This window comes from Cynoglossus semilaevis, chromosome 15 (genome assembly GCF_000523025.1).
Source record: "Cynoglossus semilaevis isolate Cse_v1.0 chromosome 15, Cse_v1.0, whole genome shotgun sequence".
Classification (NCBI taxonomy): domain Eukaryota; kingdom Metazoa; phylum Chordata; class Actinopteri; order Pleuronectiformes; family Cynoglossidae; genus Cynoglossus; species Cynoglossus semilaevis.
Genome location: NC_024321.1, coordinates 5,042,514 through 5,063,334, shown reverse-complemented (window position 1 = coordinate 5,063,334; position 20,821 = coordinate 5,042,514). Strand labels below are relative to the sequence as shown.

Below are 20,821 nucleotides of genomic sequence, written 5' to 3'. Positions count from 1 at the left end.
TATGGTTTACTGGTGTGAACACTTGGCAGAACCATGAGCAGCTGCATCTCAAAAACCAGCCTATGGTAAAACACAATCCAGCCTACAGTGACGTGTAGGGTGGCTGCGGCTGTGTAGATCAGGTTGGTCATTTTGTAGACTCTGAAACACTGCATGTTTCACAGAGTGTGTCACTTTGCTCTTGTAAATAACCAGCAGCATGGGAATGGGAATGAAAGTTATTGGATGCAAAAAGAGCTGCAAACAAATGATGTTTGGATTTGGGAGTATGGGAATTAGTATTGGATGTACCGTACCCTGAATGGTCATTGAAAATCCAGTATTGTACCATCCTGGACAAGCATCCCCTACGTCCATGGATACATTTGTTAAGAAAGACTTGGTCCCTCATATGACGAGGAAGTCAGCTCTGTTTACGTTTGTAATTTTTTTGACCTTTTTGCCCTTCAATATGGCACATAAGCATTGTTTTGTCTGACCAAATTATAGAGGACAATAAATAATTCAACAGCAATTTTACTAACTCCCTGTAAATGCAATAGTTTCTCGGCCAACAGTTTTTATTTTCCTACATATTTTGTCATATGTAATATTTAGTACGTAATTGTATTTAAGTTCCGGCTTAAGAGGAGAAAGGTCAAGTTACGTCGCTACCAAACTCTGACACAAGTCAAGGACCACCTGTATATCTCTTTTTTTCCATGTGGGAGGTGTCATGCACACAGGGTTACCAGTTCACAGTGGAGAACACCTTACACAGAAGGACCGTCCATCAGTTCAGTCTAGGGCTCAAACTGGTGATTTTCTTGCTTTATGACAAAAACTCTTTCACCATGTAGTAATCACTAAAACCATCAAAATTCACATGTAATTCAAGCCATTGTCCAGTAAATAATATCCACACAAAAAATTGACAAATATATATATATAATCCTTTATCCAAAATGTTATAAAAATGTATAATTGTTAGTATTAAAAATAACTGTTATAAGACTATTTTAATCTGGTATTAAAATTGGATACAACATTGACGTCAAACTCAAACTAAACTCCACTGACGTGACCTGGACACAGACTGTAGACTGGACTGAAACATAAACACTGACCGGCCCACATCATGGACTGCTAAAACACCAAATATTTAATGCTGACCCTGCAGGCAGTGCAGCAGCTGATATTAATGGCGGCCAGTGACGCTCGCAGCTCTACGAGAAACCATCCGCTCAGATGGTAATTACATGAAGTGGAGACAAAACTTGTGTCATCACACTGTCTCATCACACAAAGGCACAGAATGACTGCTGATGGCATCAGCTCCACTTATCTGCCTGGTTTGTAATGGAGAGAAACAAATTGAATCGTTGTGTTAAATGAAACTGCAGGCAAAACCTTACGACGTGTGAAATCTCAAACGTAGCCTTATGGGCCGCAGCTGCTAACTGTTTTTATCTCCACGAGCCAGAGGAGTTAAACACATTTCATTAAACTCCTGCTAGACTTGGTTGAAAACAGCCAAATGCAGTTTCACTGCCTCACTTTAATGTAAAACAGCCAGAATCTTTATTGAAATGTGTTTTACCTTGGGCTTCTTTCAGTGTTCTGAATCTGTTTGGATTAGTGGCGGTATAAAAAAGTCCACCTGTACATTGAGGCTCAGTGTGTGGCAGCAACACTCCTCTGTGGCGCTGACTTCCACGAAAACACAAACACATGTATTGTCTATGTGCTAATGAATGTCACCCGGGTCATTCGCTACCGTCCATTAAATTTTTAATTTAGCGTAACATCTTCTGAGACTTACATCAGTGCGTTTCATGCGGCAATACAGACTATTAATAGAGCACAGCAGGTGCCATGACTCTATTGTTATAATTTGCTAATTACTGTAGTCGTTTTCTGTTTAAAACTGTACGCATTTAATGAGACGGTCTTAAAAAGATTAATCCGGGGTCGACCTAACTTTTTTAAGGGGGAACAGAGTCGTTAATTTATAAATTACCAACAACCAACTGCCTCTAATGCGATCTTTATGACTGTAATGAAGGTACATGAGATGCGTCGCATTTTAACAAATGTGTACAGGTTACAACAAATGACTTTTGTTAAAGCTGCAATGCTGACAAAAACAACTGTGGACAGCATTCTGCTAAACATGCTGTACTGTAGCTCTAAAAAGCTAAATGTCAGCCAGACTAAACAAGGATAGTCCACTATATACAGTATATGCATATATACACTAATATATATGAACAAATACAGTATATATGATAGAATGTAATATGTTAAATATATATATAAAATGTATATAATAATATATAATAACATTTTTTTTTAAATCATGAACATAAATCCACCTCTGGTTTCTTAGATATTTTATTTTAATTTATAAGAAACAAACCCTACAGTTCTTGTCCATAACATATTAGTATTAGTAGGTAATGTGTGGGGTGCAGAAACCCCCCTGGGGCAATAAGCTCCACGTAACCTGCTGTAATTGTAGATAGGCATTAGAAAAGCAGGAGACCAACCGGGGGAGGGGGGGGGGGGGGCACTGCAGGTGTCGCTCAGAGCTAATGTTACACCGTGACAATTTTGATTTGTTTATTATTAAGAAGACAGAGTCTCCTCTGATATGAAAGAAGCCCAAAGCAAGTGGATTGTTAACAGTGTGCTACTACTGGAGTCCAAATATAATCAGGTAACGGAGCTACAGGCATATTTGTGCTGCTGGAAGCTGTCAGAGTAGATATTCATCAGCCTATGCTGATCATGCAGCAGGATTTTGTCTTTAAACACTGACAGCCTATAAATGTCCACAGTTGAGTTAAACATTTTTATGATCCAATCAGGGAGCAGAACTAAGCCTGGTACAGATGCAGTGGATTTAAACGCCTCAAAGGTTGGGGGATGTTTGTGTTCTTTACCCATATGTTTGCATTAACAACCAGATGCACTGTGACTGTAGTTGCTTAACTACACAATGGAAAGTGCTTAACGTTCTTGCCTTACAGAAAGACGATCACCGGTCTGAACCCCAGTAACTCAAAGATTGTATCTCTCTCTGTATGGAGTTTACATGTTATCCTGGTGAGGGCCTGCATTTTTACCAGGTAGTCATTCAGGGTTGGCTGACCTGTTCATTTTAAATGGCTGAGTTTGAGTCTGACTATACATCGGCTGTACTGTATATGTGGCTGTATGATGGAGTAGACTGTCCCTGCCCTCACCAGACGGCTGCTGAGATTGGCTGCAGCTCCGTACGACACTGTGAAAAGGATTGAGCTGCAGAAAATGAATGAATGAGTAATTGCTGGCACTAGATGTCATACTTCTCGTCTAAGACTGTCACCCTCCAGTCTAAACTCTGGCCTGAGGGCCAGCTGTGGCACATTGACAGGTAATTCTTTACTGGTGGATTCGGACACTTCAGGAAACTGTAAAATTAGACGAGGAAGGGCGGTTGAAGGGGACATCATCTAACGTCTAACTAGCCAACTTATACAAGAGGTAATGGATTGAGCTGTTACATACACAATGAGAAGAGAGAATGGCTCTAACACTGCACTGCAGGGCAATTATCAACTAATAGCAGGGGGTATTTATTTATGTTTATGAATTTTAATAACACCTGTATATTTTTGCACATAGTTTTTAAAAAGAATACTATATTTTGGTGGCGCTTTGGCCCAGAGGCAAGGTCTCTGTCATTGGTGTGGAACCCCAGGGTTCACTTCCTGGGCAAGTTCGAATCCCGGTTAGGGCGGTTGGTACCTTCCAGTGGACTCACCACCCGCAGGAAGGTTTGGTACGGTGCAATGTGATTTGGGTGGCGACTGCTGCCCCCGCGACCCGGTAACGGATAAGCGGATGAAAATGGATGGATGGTTACTATATTTTGTCAGGTGTGTCTGCCTCTCTGCCCTTCTGTCTGTCTCTCCCAGGGTAAATAGTTTCATCAGCCTCACCTGTGTCATGTGCTTCTCTGTTGATTAGCCTCACTCATCTCACCTGGTGCCCTGGGGTGGCTCCGTCCCTGCTGGAGAATAACAGGTCAGTTTTCCTTGGTCCATGTCTTGTTTTCTTTGTCTCTGTTCCTTCCTGGCCTGTGTTGTTATTATTGTATTGTTTTTATTCAGTTCAGTTCTGATTCCGAGGCAGGGGTGGTAACATATACTGTATCATGATGTAATAGAAGTAACTGCTGTTGTTTTATGTTGAGCTGCTTCTTGTTTAAATAGTTTTAAAATTAAGCATTTACTCAGTAGTTGGAGCAGGTTTTTAAACCATTTTTATGCTCTCCTTTCTTTCTTTGTATTTTTTATTTTTAGTTTTGCTATACTTGTGCTACTGAGGATTTTGTATATTTGAGATTTTTAACAAATGTGTGATTTTCATCAAACATCATACAAATGCATGTTCTATATAAATAAATATGGTTTAACGTGTTGGATTTGTATAAAAGCTGCAGTAAATGGGTATCACAGCATTTGTCCTCTGTTTGTACATTTTAAATCTCCCTGTACTTTGAAAAAGTGCAGACGACCAGATTTAACGGTTGCAGCAAATGCTGTGTTCACTTTGTTTAAAAATAAGTATTTCCCTGGCCTTGCAGTGGATTGGCCCAGAATTAAGCTGGGATGTTGGACAGGAAGCTCTTGTTTGAGGTTAATTTTGCCAAATGAGGTACAGTGGGTGTGTGTATGTGCATGTGTAAATATGCATGTGTGTTTGTGTGTGCAGTAATGTAGGTTTTTTCCTAATGCTGTCAATATTTAATGGCTGTGTTTTGACTTGGAGAACATCATTTTCGTGGCTTTTATCTCTTTCTAATTGTGAAACTCTGCGATGCCCCGCTGCGTGACATATAATGTGCTGAAAGTATTTCTGCTTTTACATCCAAGCTCCAAACATTTCAGTTCCATCGTGCCTTTGAGCCATGTTAATGTTAATGTGACTCTGTGTGTTTGTGCACGCGTGTGTAGCAGGTTCAGAAATGAGCAGCATCTTGGGGCGAAATGCCCTTGACATACAAATGAAGAGGGTTTTAACTGGCCTAAAAAAATTAGTTAACTTTTGACTGGGTAGCACACATGACCTTCAGGTTTTTGTTTTTTGTTTTTTTCTTTTTGAAGCGTGCCATCAGAAGTGTTACAGGATTAGAGCTCAGTTGAGGGGGTGGCTCAAAAAATGTTTTCTGTAGGGGTAGAGTATGCAGGAGGGTTTAACTTTCATTTGCCTGCAGGGGAGCCATCACTTTGTTAAAATCTGCCGACTTTGTCGGCAGCTATGTATGGGATGGTTTAAAATAAGTACATTCTTATTTTATTTATTTATTTATTTTTTGTGCTAACCCGTTGGCTAAAATCTGCTTGTCTTTTGGCTTCTAATCAGTAGTCTTTGGCTCTATTTTAAGATTCAATATTTTGGTATGGCGCTTATAGTTATTTGGTTTTAGTCGTTAAAGAAAAAGGAAAAAAAAATCCATATGTCTTGACAAAGTGTCAGGCAGCCACATTATTCACACATACTGTATTTATACAGTTTTGTGAGAAACTAGTGTGAGGAGTTTGTCTTCAGCGGAGTGGAGCACAAACTACAGTTCATCATCATGTCAGTGCTTCTGAGATTGTTTATTCCTCTTCTATTTACCGTCACACACGGAGCCTCCCGCCGCAGTGAAATTGTCAACCTATGGGCCGAACCTTCTCATGTTTACAGAAATAACTGCTCTTCTTCCCGGCTGTGGAAATGGGAAATATGCATGCTCGCACATAAAGCACCTTTTCTGTCTCCTAAAGATACATCTCGCCATGAAACGTATTGCGCAAACACACACCATAATTCCTCAGTTTGAGTATTTTTATCTGGATTCAGTTCTCCAGGGGAGTGAGTCTGCTCTACACCCACACAGCCTTCGCTGACAGCCTTCAAACTCAGCAGTTGAAGCACTGCCTCACTGCATGTCATTGTGCTCTAACTACTCTGACAGTACTACAGTAATGAATGACCACTGTAAACCAGGGTCAAAGGATTAGCAGCAGTCAGAGCCGCAGCCGTAGCTTTTACTTGTAAATGAAAGTTGTAGCAAATAAACCAAATAAAACAGATGACACTTTTGAAGTACAATATGCAGGAGAGAACATCTAGTTTCACCTCTGTAGGTGGGGCTATATGCACAGTTTGAATGTCCTGAGCCAATTGGTCAGTAGTTCACTACAGGTTTAGGTGTAAAAATAGAAAAAGAAAAATTATATATGAGCAGACAGGGATGGGAATGATGAAGAAATGTTTTATTAGTTTTTTTTGTAAATTTTAGTTATTGTTGTTTTGGCATCAGCCTAATGTAATCACCACACACGTTACTTTAGACATCACTAACAAACTTTTAGCAAAAGATGTGGCTAACTTTTAGCTTCAGGGCTAATGCCATTTATAAGATAAGAACCTAATGTTGAGCTAAGTACAACACTGCTTATATATTGCTAAAATATATTTTGGTAAAAGTCCTGAAACCCCCCTTTTTTAAGAGACAATTTTCTTTTCTGAGAGACAGACAGACAAACTCTCCCTGACATGAAGTGCTGTTGACGTGTCCATATCCAAAGAAGTGCTGGAAAGTGACCGTAGTCGTGCCCTTGTCACCAGCTCGGAGGTAACAAGTGAATGGAAGAGTGCTTCCACCTGAGTTGGGTAATCATTACTAACTGCATTAGCTGCTGAGCCAAGGGTACAAGTGGGATAAATATCTTTCCGAGATGAATTCAAACTTCACTTATGTAATGAAAGGCAGGCTGATTATTGATTTCTTTCCAGGTAACACTGCATGAATGCCTTACATCACACAGACTGATGTTCAGTTGAAATGACAAAAAAAACCATCCTATTCAGCAGACACAGTACAACATAAATAGTTTACACACTGTTAAAATGTAATTTTAACATTAAAAATGTAGTTAAGCTGCTTTTACATCCATTTCAATAGGAATAGGCAAGTTTCAGGACTCGCTGTACGGTCGTTGTAAAATACTGTCACTTTACAACACTTTTACTTGCCAACAGATCCTTTTGTTTTTGTTTTTCAAAAATTTCATCTTGCAGGTCCTTCAGTCCAGCACAAATATGCAAATAGAGTTGTTGCCTTATTCATGCATAATACTGTTTGTTGCCATGTTGCTTTTTCCATCCCATGTTTTCTTTTCTTTTTTTTTTTGCACCGTCATCATCATCATCATCATCATCATCATAGCAGACACACATCATCATCACAGTCATCATCATCATCATCATAGCAGACACACATCATCATCAGAGTCATCATCATCTGCACCGCCATCATTTGCCACCTAATCATCATTATAATCAAAAATGTCATAATTATTACCGTTACTACTTTATGGATGGCACAATTATTGCTATTTTGGTGCGTTAATAATGTGGCAGTGATTCATTTCTCTGCCTAGTTCTGACTGTGTTCATTATGCCTCTAGAACAGATGGACCTGTTAGCTGCACACGTCTGACGACTGCTCAAGTGTCGGATTCGGCACACGGAGCAGCTGGGAGGACGCGGCCCCGGCTTTTCGAGTCGGTCCGTGCTCTTCAATAATTCAACCCTTCCAGCTGTCTCATATCAGACCCAGGGCTCCATCAACTCCAAACTCACAAAACACTAACAGTGTTTGTATGGAACACATTAGTCCAAGGAGAAATAACCAACTGGAGAAATAGTATTTCATTTATGAGAAGGCAGTGTCGTACACCAGGTATGTTCCTGGTCTAAGAATCAAACATAGACCTTGAAACATGGTGTTTTCATTGAGCTCTTACAATTCTTTGAAATACAATGTAGTCAATGTTTTATTTTGTCAATATGTTTAGCCATATTTGGCTAAATTGATTTATTTATTTTTATTTCTGTGCTACTTCTTGCACAAATCTGTGCCATTCTAGCTGATGATAATAGCTTCTTTTTTTAAGAGTCAACTTTAAAGTATTAGCTTTGCTTAAAGTCATCTTTCTTTCTTTTTACCTGACCTTTCAAGTTGTTGTCAAGTAGATTTTTTTTTTCTGAGCTTTTTGGGCAAATTGTAGGGTCTTGTGTGTGTGTGTGTGTGTGTGTGTGGACTTTTTAATGGATGTAATTACTAGCATAATGTCTAATTATATTTTTGCTAAAATCATTTCAGCATTTTGGTTGTAGTTGGTTTCAAATCATTTTTCACCATTTTACTGGATTCCAGGCTAACAGTTACCTGATTGTTGGATTTGACATTAATCTCAGTGGTCAGTGGCTTTCTTTTAGTTCAGTTTTTTGTTGTACCTAAACCTTTGTTGTCTTTTGGCTAGTTTGATGACAGCTATGGCAAATAGTGAGTGAAATACTGTTTCCAAAATGTTCCATGAGTTATACGACTGTTAATATACGGGTCTGAAATATTCTGTAGAAAACTGGACTAACCAGAATGCTTTGGATTAATAGCACTTGCTAGGTCATACAAATCAATTTGTTTAAACTGAATAAATAGGTTAAAATGCAATGCATTGATATATTGCTGACCACACCAAAACGTTGACCGTTAATTTAAAGAAACTTTCCATATGTTCAGTTCAGTATAACTGTATTTCTGTAGAGATTTTTTTTAACTCAAGGACTCTTTTTTTCCCTTACACAAGACATCTTTAATTATTGACTGCTGCCCTCAATTCAAGTGGTTAAAGACCCTTGAATTTAGTCTTCCTAGAGGCTTCCTGTAGGAAGAGAATGGATCTATGGATGTGGCATCCTGGTGAGATGAAAGTACAATTATCTCCCAAGAAAACGAGTGGAAAGGGTTTTTAATTAGGAACTGGCCAAATCCGCGCACTGAGAATCTGTGCATTGTGATGGATGGTGTGTGCATCTCCTTAGTGACTGCAGATGGAATTATAATCTGACAGAAAGGATGGACTCTGCAGAGCAGGGTGGCCAGCATAAAAGAAACCAGTAGGAGGAATGTGTTTACTGGCAGGAATGAGAAACACAGATGTGAGAGCAGGACAATGGATAATTCTGCAATTATTGGTGGGGACTGAGTGCTTCAACTGTTACATTTCTATTTTTTAACTGTAAGGATAGGGTTTACTTGGGGTGTACAAGAATAACCTTTCAAGGTCAAGGTTAAGGTTGAGCTTTATTGATCCCACACTGGGGAAATTATTAAAACGACAAAAGTTGTCTTTAAGATCTTGGATCATTTTCTGAGCTGTGAGTTCTACCAATGCCTTGCATTAACCTCTGGTTAAACTAACAATTATTTCCATAAATCAATCTTTCAAGCAATTATTTTTTTTCATTTAATTCATCAGTCTTGGTCCAATTCACACAACATATTTTGCCTCAATGGACTTTATTGATTATTATAGTTGATGATAAAATGAACTGCCTCTGCGTAACAAGAAAAGATGTATGATTTAAAAAAAAAAAAAAAAAGGAGGAACAGCTACTTGAACTTTCTTTACTTCAAAAGCTACTATGTACTATCTTAACAGCAGTGCAAAAAAGCACAAGAGTTTGACATTCCCAAGGTTGTCGGTCATCTCTGTGTGTCTGCCCCATATGTTTAGGTTATGAGGTGTTGAGTTTGGTCCAGTCACGAAAAGCTCTTATTGTCAGATCTGTCTAAACCTCTGTGTAAATACAGGCAGAAATCACAGATCATCAGAAAGTGAAGAACGCAAAACTGACAGAACCCTTAATGAGTGGATGTATATTTAGTTACTGATAGACTAAGCTGTGCAACTGTCAATGCTACAATAATCCTGAACAGATGTCATAACAAATGTAGTGTTTGAGGAATATCAACGATGTGAGATTGTTAGATCTTTACTGGTAGAATATCTGTATTGCTTCTTGACCCATTCTCTAAGGAATGAAAAGTGGATAAAAAATATATTCCATCAGGATGTTTATTTTGCATATTGATTGCAAGTATATTAGAACTGTAGGAAGTCAATTTTTGGTCTATAGTGAATTTCAAATTACACAAGAGCTAAACATGTTTCGTCACAATTTCTGGGTAAAATACAACAACAAGGGTGGCTCAAGACTAACGTGCAACACTACTGTATATGGGATGAATTAGGACTCGCAATTTATATGAGGCATAAAACAGTGAATATAAGCAGCGAGGAGATAGTGAAAGCTGACGATTAAGAACGTGGAATTTGAAAGGACAGAGATGAAACAAAAGAAACGGGGGGAATTACAGAGAAAGACGGAGAGCAGCAGAGCCCCGAGCAGCAGCAACCATGATTGGTCTTATTCCCAGTGCTGTGCCGATTGGTTGGCCTTCTCCACACTCCCATCTCGTTGGCTCTTACCCCCTCTCTCATCTCAGCAGGGGGCTCCACAGTCGCCAAGCCCCTTAATGCTCTCCCCTCCGCTAATCTGCTGCGCGGCTGGCTTGCAGAATGCAAAATCACGATATAATCATAATCAATGTCTGAGCATGTGTAGGAGGAGTATAATTGAGCCTCGGTTTTGAAACCGGTTTTCATGTTTTCTTTTTTTTTTTTTACTTTGAAAAAAGTGTTAAAAAAGGCACAGTGTGTATGTAAAACCAGCAACCTTGGATGTAAATTTACCTCAAAAACAGACACGTGGTGGTGTAATTATGTTTGCGCTAACTCGATTAGAGGCTGAAAAAGTGGATTTTAGCTGTGAGTATATTAGGTGTTTCTCAGAATTTCAAGGCTTTTTGTCCTCTGGAAAAATACAGCCTCCATTTATGTATTCACAGGAAGGAAGAAGAGTGATTATCATTATTTTTTCTACGTAAACATGGTGCTTTTTCATAGGCTCACTAGCCAAACCAGCACCTTATTTAGTTTGACTAGTATTGTAGGTTTTTAGGCTCTCTGTAAAATATTACCTCCTTTTTTTTTGGTCTTTTTTTTCAGGTCATCTATTAAAACTATTAAATAACCTTGAAATAATGAAAGCCCTTGAATATGAATCAGTGGAGAACCAGACGGCGTGAACAACACACCCAAGGTTTAGCTACTTTTTGTTTAATGTTTTTTGTTCTTGCTTTAGCCGTTTGGTTCCAGTGAAATGTTCCAGCTATAGCAATGAATTCAGTTGTTGAGGGTAGAATTGGCAGAAAATTAAGATAAATGTTGTTAAACAAAGCCAGTGTAACTTTCTCTTATGCAGGAGAGGTCAAATGTTCTACATTGTAAAGAGCATATGCAGATTACTCTAGCTGTACACCTCAAAACATGTTATTTTTAGCTGAAATCCTGAAACAATTGAACTCTGACACAAATGAGCTTGATCTTAAATTGTGATCATTCATTCTTGTATGAGACAGGTCTTGACAGCTGATCTTGACCTTTACCCTAACATTCCAATCTTTCACATCATCCTTGCATCTTGAAAGATGCATTACGTTCAACTTTTGAATCTTTATTTACTCCTACATTTTATCCATTTACAAAACCAAAAAAATTGAGAAAAATGTTTTAATTTATTTTCCATTTTAATATGTAGAATAGTTTTAATGTCACAAAAGGCAGATTCTACTGGCATCAGAAATGTGTCTGTCCATATTAGGTTAGGCCTCTGTGAGCCACCACCATCACCATTAAAGACATTAGTTGTAATGTTTAAGGTTCATTTATCTCCTGTATAATTAAAGGGTGACCGTGCTCTTTTGGTCTCAGCAATATTAACACAACATTAACTCTCATGTAATCTAATAATTATTTGTCAAAAAGATACTTTATAATATCTTGATACTTTATAATATAGAGTGTTCTGCATATTCCTTTTTAATTTTTTTAACTAATGATTATTGTTTAGCCGGAAGGCTTGCTTTGATTAAAAATAAAACAGCCTGAAAGTGGCATAAATTATGTCCATGGGATAACAGGGAATTATGTTCGAACAATGAACCTTATTTAAAAAAAAGAAAAGGAAAGAGGTTTTTGTTGCAGGCTGAGTTTGCAAAGTAAAGCCCTGGAGAAAGACCTGAACTGTTTCAGAAGAGTCTCAGCAGCGTAGCCCGCAGAGTTTTGGCCATTTCCTTCATCTCCTCTGAGAGAACAGCTTCCCACAGAGATGTTAGAGATGCCATCCCTTGAGTTTGTTTTGGGTCTGTTCAGGGTTTTTTATCCAGATGGGACTTCCCAAAGCAGACATACCCTTCTTTATGTAGAGGACACTTGGTTGTACTATTAGTGACTTTTAAATGTCCTAACACTGAGGTAAGTCCTGCTCTTAAATAAGTTAATGTTATGAATGTGGTGAAACTTGTTGTTCTGTAACGAAATACTAAAATGTCAATGTCCTGACACCAGCAAATAGCATTTGATTTGATTTATATTCAGTTTTAGCGTGAGGTGTATGGGAAATATTTAAAATGAATTAAATAGCTCTGTCAAAAAGCTACTTGTTTTGTGTAATGTTTTTGCACATTTGTCAAAGAATTGTGGACTGGCCCTTTAAGGGACCTAAGTCACCTGCCTGCGTACAGTCTCGTTTTGTTGGTTTGAGTTACGAATGTGGTGCACAGCGACGGTTTGTGTAGCTGTAGAAGTGGGTCTCCTTCCTCTTTAGTCTGTTTAGACCATCTACACTGGTCAACTGAAAAATGCAGGCTACAAAAAATGACATTTTTGCCATCATTGAGATAAATTGGGAATAACCGTGCCGTTTAATCCCAATTACTACTTTTAACGGTTGTCCAACACAATTTTTCATTTTCCAAAACTTACCACACCAATGCACAAGGAGGTTGTTTCTTCCTCTGCTGCTGCTCATAACCCATTCAGACTGCTCTCTAATTCCCTGGTGAGGACACGGTGACCTGCATATGGCTCTACACTTCTTTGAACCCTTCAAAAAATACATCAGCAGGATTCTGCCTCCTTTCAAATCGGATTTTGATGTTGAGCAGCAGAATGTTTCCCTATGTTCTAATTTTTCATTGGCTATTTAAAAACAAAAAAACACCTTGGCTGCACAATGAACAATGATGTCACTGTGCACTCACATTGTTCACCTGCGGTAGTTTTCTTCCTGGAAAGATCAATGGACCTTGTTGTTGTAAGAAATCTTCAAGATTGATGTTGGAAAGTGCACATTATAAGTATTTTCAGACCTCAAATATCCTTTTGTAGAAGCGTCGATAGGATTATTTGGCCTTGAGTTACGTTTACGAGTGATATTTGAGACGTTGGTTTTATTGTATGCGTGCCATTATTACTGAACATTCATTCACTGCCATGCTTGGTGTAATAGTACAGTATTTTCCAACTGTATTCAAAAGGAACAAAATATGGAAATATGAAGACTTGTAACAAAAGGCTCAGTGAAAATTCCAATTCATTGAAACATGCCTTGCTTTAAACAGAAGAACTTCTACAATGAGAATGAATACACCTGTAATTTAAGGCTCGGAAATTGTATGAATCAAGTTTAATTCTCGTGAGATCTGACCCTGAATCTATCATGTACTTTTCTACTTTCTTCTTCTTCAGCACCACAGTTCCTTTACCGACACTGTATTATTTGTTTGTTTTTTCTAGGATTCTCAAAGATAGTGTATCTTCAGCTCCAGCTTCTCCACACCAGAACTTTAAAGCAACAACAGCATATGATAATTTCATACCTCAGCAGGTGAGTCATCTGAGACGTCTGCCTTTACACCTTTCATCCTCAGGCTCTTCATCGTTTCCTTCCTGTTCCTAACTCATTGCTGTGCTATCTGCCCTCTTCAAGTTAATTTATGACCTCGCCAGTCGTGTTCATTACTGTGAAAATGTTAATAGGATTATGACTTTAACTTTCATGCAGATTACTGTGTTATGGAAGGTATCGTTTGTTCTGAACATTTTAACATCCAGAGCCACCACCTTCAAACTTTGTTCTTTGAATGCTGTAACAAAGGGCTGACTGTATATGTAAAACACTGAGCTGAGTTGGATCAAATTATAAAATGGTAAAATATTTTTGGTTAAATCTTTCATCTTTGCAACTTGCCGTACTTTTGACGTTACTTTTTTTCACCTACATGGGTCTAGTGGACCTCTAATAAAGGCCTTTATATCTTATTCAGAGGCTTCCAGCACTGGAGCCACCTACACCTGATCACTGCTATCTGCAGCCATATTTATCATTGTTATTATGTGAAAAGCACATGAGATACCTGTTCAGAGCACTGCAAATATCCAGGGAAACTCTTTGACGTTAGGCCTCAGCACACAGTCCTTTACTTGTCCAATGTGTCATCCCCTCCTCCTCTTCTTGATTTTTTTTTTTACTTCAGAAATGTTGACAGGACACAAATTTTCCCCATGGTTTGCAGAAGAGTAAAAAAGGATACATTTTTTTCCTTCTCTGGGCGACTGCACAAACATATGATTCACTTCTGTTCAACTGCCAGGTTCTGTTTATGGAGTGGTCAGGAGTTTTCTTTTTTTTTTTTAAATGTTTTTATATCCATCTATATCCCAGAGGCTTGCAGACCAGTGTCTGTTATCACTCCAACACATTCCTCAGAGAGGGCGCTCCGCATTTGGACAGCCGCTTGGATTAAGCCTGCACCGTTCCTATAAGGTGGGAGGGGAGATGGAGTGGTGCAACACCTGACATATGGTGGTAGTGCACTGGGCGTCAGTGTAGAGGCAGCTACTAGGAGCAACCTGTGTCTGCAGCTGAGGGTGGTTAATTGAGAACAAGCAGGAAACCTGGTTCACTTCAGTGATTTTCAATGTCTTCCTTCAAAGCCAGGTTAAGTAGCTCCAGCGTTCATTTATCTCAGCCATGTGAACTCTACAGCACTGCCAACCCCAGGCTTTATGGATGGTGAATAGCCTCTCGATGGTGGATTTTTTTAATTTTTTTTTTGGCTGATGGCTCTTTACTTAGTGCCGTGACGTCAAGATTTGATCTGATTCTGAAAGAAGCGCACAAAGTAATGGTGACATCATTTGAACAATTGCAGTCCTTCTGCTTGCTCAAAGGCTATGTTCCTTCTTGAGGGTCAGTGGTTAAACACCTCATCAGGTGCAAAGAAATGTATAGTGTCTGCTACGCACGTCCGGTTGCCAAGCAACTAAATGGAAGAAAATGTACAAAGTAAAAAATAGTCGGCAGCAGTTATGGTTGTTTTTCTTCTAGTCCACTTCAAGAGGTGATTTCACAACATTAGCTGCTCTGCGGTAGTCATTTCCAGCTGATTCTTCTGCCCACATGGACCATATATGAGAAAGTGGCTTTAACCAGAAGTTGAAATTATGAAGTTAGTAAATACTGTTGGAAATTTAGTTTACAGTACAGATAAAAGTGCACTGAAGCAGGAAGTATAAAATCAGTTTTATAAGTAATTCTTTACCATAATCCATAACCCTTTTTTAATTATTCCTTTATTTTTTTACATTCTGACTTAAGTTGTCTTACTTTTTTTACTTTATTTTTTTTACATTCTGACTTAAGTTGTCTAATATAAATGTAGCTGCTCTTGCTAGCCTGGAGGAACTTTTAATTTTTTAAGCTTTGCCTTGGCTTGCTTTTATTTTAATTCCAATTTTGTGTATTTTAAGATAACCTTCTTTTGCTCTCATTTTATTTTTTATCATAGCATTAAATTTAATATTTTAATGACTTTTTTATACTTTTGTATTGGACAACTGTCAGGTATCAATTTGTTCAATTCACTGTTTTTCAGTGTTTATTATGATTATTAAAAATCAGACCATTTGTTAAATACTAGGTGTTTGTATAATTTATTACAATTTTGTCTGATCTTGTTTTGTTTTTTTCCACTCAGGATCACTGGGATCTTTTTCAGTAGCTGATAAAACTTTATTAAGACAAATGTGTCAATAATTTCAGCTTAAACTGTAAAAAACTTATGTTTAACCTGAAAAGGCTAAATATAACAATACTTTATGTTCATTCTCATATACATACATACACACACACACACACACACACATATATATATATATATACACTTAAATTACTCATGTTTAGTGTTCTAGGGAGTGGTTTTTAGCTGAACCTGAATTATTATTTTTAGTTTTTATTTTTTTTTGTTTTGATACCGTGTCTAGGTGAGCATTTGAAATACTACCAGTCGGGTCATTAATTTTATTTTCTCTCTCTCTCCACTTCCAGGATGGTAACTTTTTGCTTTGTCACTGAGTCACCACTCGTAGCTCAGTTGCCTTCCTGACAAATTCCTGACAGGTTAATTTGTGCCCTTAGAGTCACTCAGCCTTATCACTGTCATGAATTTATCATGAGAAAATGTCCCTCAGCCCTGTGACACATTCAACATAATTTTTAATTTTAATTTTAACACATCTCGTGACTTTGTTGATCACCACACTGAAGGACAGGAAACCTCAGGCATGATCAAAAATACAACCACAAAATAGGAAATGATAATGACTATAGTTTTTTATTTCACTGACCTCACAGGTCTGGTTTTGGTACATTGAATCAAAATAACCCTAAAGATAGATAGATAGATAGATAGATAGATAGATAGATATAGAGGTTTTCACTCTAAACTAGTTTAAAGTGAATGAAAGTGATGAACTAGTCCTGCATTTTGGGCACTGAGAGGAAATCAGAGAACCTGGAAACACCCACACAAACATGAAGTGAACATGTGAACTTCAGACAGAGGGACTAGCGATTACTACTTTAACGGCTGTACGGATCTGTTATTCTTGTCATCCGTAAAACCACCATTCCACCAAATATTCCATTTAATGGAATTGCCATGACAAAGCTGGCACTGAATCCATTTGACATTAAAAGTATGCAAAGTCTGTAACTACTATTGCAGTAGTTTTGGAATTTTACTAAACACATAAAACAGTGTGATTTGACTGTTGCCTCCCAAAGCAAGACATGTTTTTGCATTGCTATCATGGGTGACCTCCATAGAACTTATTTACTGATTGTGATGGATTTTTGGGTTGTCACCTTTTTATATGACTTCATTTTATTTTAAGCTCTCTCCTTTAGCAGTCCGCATGCTTTTTTGGAAGTTATTTTTCTCTCAGTTGTGTCATTTCTGGCAACGCTCAGCGCTGTTTTTAAGCGAAACCTAAGTTTCCATTTTGGCTCCTGGTTGGTGATCACGTTTGTTGTGATGGATTTCTTTTCACCCCTACTGTCACCTACACATGCAATTTATTTTGAGCAGGACTTGTATCAGACTTTTTAAATATCGGGGATGAGTGGTTTATTGTTATTTGCTGAGTATATCCAAAAATATATATTTTCTTAGCATTTTCTGTTCATATTGCTACATATGTGTTCATGTTGCAAATTGCCCAGCAGTAACACTCCTTAAACAGAGGCAAGACTGATACCAGTCCCCACTTACAGTATCTGCTGTGGTAGAACTGAAAGGCAGAGGTCATGGATGAGTTTCAAAATAATAAACACATTTATTAATTCCTACCTCATTTGATCTGTCAGTCGTATTAACACTGAGTCAACGATGCATGTGAAGCAAATAAAGACCAAGTCAAACCAGGACATTTGATAATAAAAATCTCAGTGTTTTAAGAGTCACATTTTCTGTAGCCATGTGGGTGCTGCTTATTTTAGTCAATAAGACGTGGAGAGAGATAAAGGACTTTATTTATTCTGTTCATCTCATTCTCTATTTCTGTTAAAAGCCTGTGTTTGTGTGCAGACCCTGGTCAAACCCCTGCCTCCCTCACTCTCACTCTACGCCTGTGTCTTTGCTCTCCCACATATAAATATTGACCGTAAAGAGAAGCATGATTTATCAATAATTCCATTTCAACAGCAGCTCAGGTCAGAAAATAAACTCAGCAGAAATGATATTTTAGTCTTCAGAGCACTTGGACTGGGCTTTTGCTATCAAGCTACGACTCTATTTGGCTATTCATTAGCTGCTTTTTAGCTTTTTCTTAGCTATTGTTAGCATGCTTTTTGTCGTCTACTATTTTTGTCTTTTGAGGATTGCATATTCTATATTTTGACATTTTGTTGTATGCCTTTTGCCATGTTTCTAGCTAGTTTTCACATGTTTCTGAATAGTTGTAGCTAGTTTTCTAGCTTTTCTAACAGTTTTAGACCTGAGGGAGTCTGGGGCTAATTATTAGCAACCTTGGCTAACAATCAGCTACTGTAGCTCTGAGAGAAGGCTCTTAAGTCACAGAAAGAGCACTGGTATCAACATTTATATTGCTGAATTTGGCCTTCAATCATAAATGTTGCTGTTACATAACCTAGATGAGACACAATTCTATATGTTCATATACATAACAACTGACAGTGAATTAAAGAGTTCAGTTCATGAATATGTAAATGACTGGTGCAGCCATTAGATGCTACTCCAAGCATTAGAACCTCGTTGTCCTTAAGGCAAGAATTAAGGCTCCTATCAAAGATTTGATGGTAGGCAACAGCAGAGATGGTGTTCTTTCCAAGAGAACGAGTGAGAGAGAGCATGACGTCCAATCAGTACAGAGCAATTGATTGAACAAAGTCTCTTTGCCATGGGAGACCAATTTCAGCTCAATTATATCCACTCCCTGCTGCTCCTGCCCTCTCTGGTGTTCCGCCAAGCTGCTGTGGATGGAACTTCTTCTCATCTCTTAAACATCCTCACATCAATTTTTCTTTTTTAAGAGTAAAGTTTCAATGCAGTGCTTTTTTTTTATATAATTGGAATGTTGATTTCGTAGCTCCCTGCAACTGTCCGTCCATCATTTCCACTTTCCAAAAAAGACAGTCAATCTCCACAGAATCCCTTCATGGCTGTGATGTTGGTATTGACAGTGTGTCTTCAGATTTGAGGAGGCGAGTCAATACGGTGTCAGTCAAATGTTGGCGTGAAAACATGAGCCCTGAAGGGTGGAACGAGTGCACATGTCTACACCCACTCTATGTATCATAGATCCATCTGCTGAGGTTAGTGCACATGTGATGAGGTGAAATGTTCAGGTGTGGCAGTTTTACTCAACACACAGTCACTGCAGCTGTACCACAGGTAAAATGCCTTCCTTTAATAATCTAAATGTTTTATCTGCAGTTGATAGAAGTAAAACTTATATTAACCAATTGATCTGCAAATAGTTTATTTATTTAATATTTTAAATTAGTTAATCAATTACTCTTTTGATTTTCAGTAGAAAACTGGGATAAATATTGAAAATATTATTTTTTACATTTCTATTCATACAATTTATTTAATTGAATGCAGTTCCTTTTTTGCACTTTATTAAACATCTGTTTATTTGGTAACTTTTGAGAGGCAATATCTAATACAGCAGTTCTACTTGTTTAATTTTTTTACTTTGAAGATCTGTTGTTTTTCTTTGTCTTGACGTTTCTATCTGAAAACAAATTATTTTTTTACATTTCATTAGCAATGTAATGGACTTTGATAAAAGTAAATTATATGTAGATGAAATATATATATTTAATTGGATTGATTTTTCTTCATATTAGTGTTCAGTCTTAAAGAATCCTGGATTAACATTAACACTGAACACTGGCAGCATTCGTTCTTACATTTCTTTTTTTTTATATGGTATGACTAATGTTGTTCAACCTAAGAATGAACTCTAGAAGAAACACCTTTGTGTGATTGAGATACAAAGATGACACGAGTGGCAAAGGGACTAATGAAGACTAATGTCCTCCAGTTTGGAACAGCTCCTTATAGCAGGCTCCAGTTTAGGGCGGACTTTCTCCTAAACTCAGGATGCTAGGGGTAAAAAATAAAATGTCTAGTGTTTTTTTTTCTTCTTCTTCTTTTTGCCTATTGTATGTAAGTACAGAGAGGGAGCGTAGGAGAGAACGACTTGTGGGTCACACAGCATGGGTCGACCAGAGCTGAGACCAACAAAAAATAGAATAATCCCTCTGAAGCTACACCAGCAAACTGTTTGTTGAGTGTGAGGAGGTACAGTGTCCGTGATCTGTGCACTTCGCTGCAGCACAAAAAACACCAGCTGCTTTTCAATTGATCATTTTTATCCTTTGTCTCAGTAAAATTCCCAGCTGGGAACTTATCATGTAAAAGTACCCAGAGTCATGTTTTTTTTTTTTTTTTTACTTCAGACTCTGATCAAGTAGTTTTAAAAATTTATTCAGACTCAATTATTTTATGCTTAAAACTGTGTCTTGTTAAATTGGCAGGGGAATAAATACAGCAAAGTCAGCCAGTTTGGCCACGGAAAACATTTTTGCAGCTAAAGGTCTACAAAGAAAAACATTTTTTAAATAATACTGAATAGCCAAAAAGCTAAAACAAAAACATGTTGAACACTGGCATTGAAAACATAAAATCCTAAGGGTGAGAAAATAACTAATCCTTTAAAAATAATTGAACAATTAACATACAACTCAGAGTGTTTTTTATATGAGCCAAACGCAATATGTATTTATATATTTTTTTTCATGTTAAGAGTTTGTTCTTGCTGTATTTTCTTGGTTAAAATTTCAGTGTATTTCGTCTCATTTTAGCTAAAGGAGAAAGGATATTCAAATTTTAATCGTAGGTCAGGGGGAAAAGAAACATGACAAACAATAACAAACAAGATTCAAAGAAAAAGTTAGGAAGAATTTGATGATTGTTATAGTATAACAGGAAAATAAAAAAATAACAACGGATGGGAGAGAGTCAGAAGCTCAGTTGTGATGCCTCCTGAAGGGAGCAGCCGGAAAAGAACAGGCTGCACTTTGTCTGCGCAGTGTTCAAAAATAAATCTGAGGGAAGTTTAATTTGTACAGTGAAGTCAAACCTGTTGCTACGCTACAGAGATCCTCTGAACACCTG

The 20,821-nt window shown here is 37.8% G+C and overlaps 1 long non-coding RNA gene across 1 annotated transcript in view; it reads left to right on the top strand.

Moving 5' to 3' along the window:
• The window catches only part of LOC107989708 (uncharacterized), a 60,247-nt gene that overhangs the window by 20,024 nt on the left and 19,402 nt on the right, over positions 1-20,821 (top strand). Inside the window, exons 3-4 of the long non-coding RNA XR_003051941.1 lie at positions 3,994-4,050; positions 13,569-13,659. This is a non-coding gene — a long non-coding RNA (uncharacterized LOC107989708). The remainder of the gene's footprint in view (positions 1-3,993; positions 4,051-13,568; positions 13,660-20,821) is intronic.